Below are 1,089 nucleotides of genomic sequence, written 5' to 3'. Positions count from 1 at the left end.
TTGATTTCATGAAAATATAGTCCGTTCTTCCTAAGGTAATATATATGCTTCACTATCTCAATACCATAAGTTGTTTTACCTCTGTATTCGTGTTTCACCAATTTTAATGTAATGCCTTGGCCGTGAATGTGATATAAAGGGATTCTTATTAAGGCTTTATGATTTGTTAAGAAAGTCCTATTTGCGAGTGAGGGCTGGTTTAAAGATATATTATCTAAATAAAATTATTCAGATTATAATCCATGATTTTCATTACCCCTTTACACAGTATATGAAAGAAAAAATAGTCACAAATGTCAAGTATGAGAAAACCATAGATTTCATGATAAAGTACATGGTCATATAGCAATGAAGACTCTAGCCTTTGGCACCGACTTTTTCCATATTCAAAATCTATACTCTGTAAATTCACATAAAGTGGAATTTCCTAATTCTCAATTCTTGATTACTCAGTTATGAATGAAACTGAATAATGCATAAAAATTATCCACATTTTCAATAAATTGCATGACACATAAAAAGTAAAACTCCACCTGCTCAGTTCAACATGGTGTTCTTACCCTTATATCTATATTTTATATCCTTAATACTCTTCTTTTTCTTTTGACTGCTCCCATTTAAGGGTCGCCACAGCGGATCATCTTTCTCCAAAGCGCTCGGTCTTCTACGCTTTCCTCAGTCACACCTACTGCTTCCATGTCTTCCTTTATAGCATCCATGTACCTTCTCTTTGGTCTCCCTCTCTTCCTCCTTATCTGATCATCATTGCTGAATTCAATTCAGCTCAGTTCAGAGAGATTTGCGAAGACGTCGCTTTGCCCTGGGCTGTGTGGATGGGGTGGCCCAGTCTCTAAGATTAGATAAGATGAGTCAGCACTCATAGCTGACAGAGGCCGGACCGCCTCGTGCATATAGCCCGGGCGAAGCGACGTCTTCGCAAATCTGTCTGAACTGAACTGAACTCTTCCTCCTTCCTGGTACCTCCATATCCAGCATCCTCCTCCCCACATAATCCTCATCCCTCCTTCTCACATGCCCAAACCACCTCAACCTTGCTTGTGCCTTTTCCCCAAATTGCCACACATATGT

Source organism: Penaeus japonicus, unplaced genomic scaffold (genome assembly GCF_977035675.1).
Source record: "Penaeus japonicus unplaced genomic scaffold, GWHDUDI00000001_assembly GWHDUDI00000025, whole genome shotgun sequence".
In the NCBI taxonomy this organism is placed as follows: Eukaryota; Metazoa; Arthropoda; class Malacostraca; order Decapoda; family Penaeidae; genus Penaeus; species Penaeus japonicus.
This window is presented reverse-complemented; position numbering follows the sequence as displayed.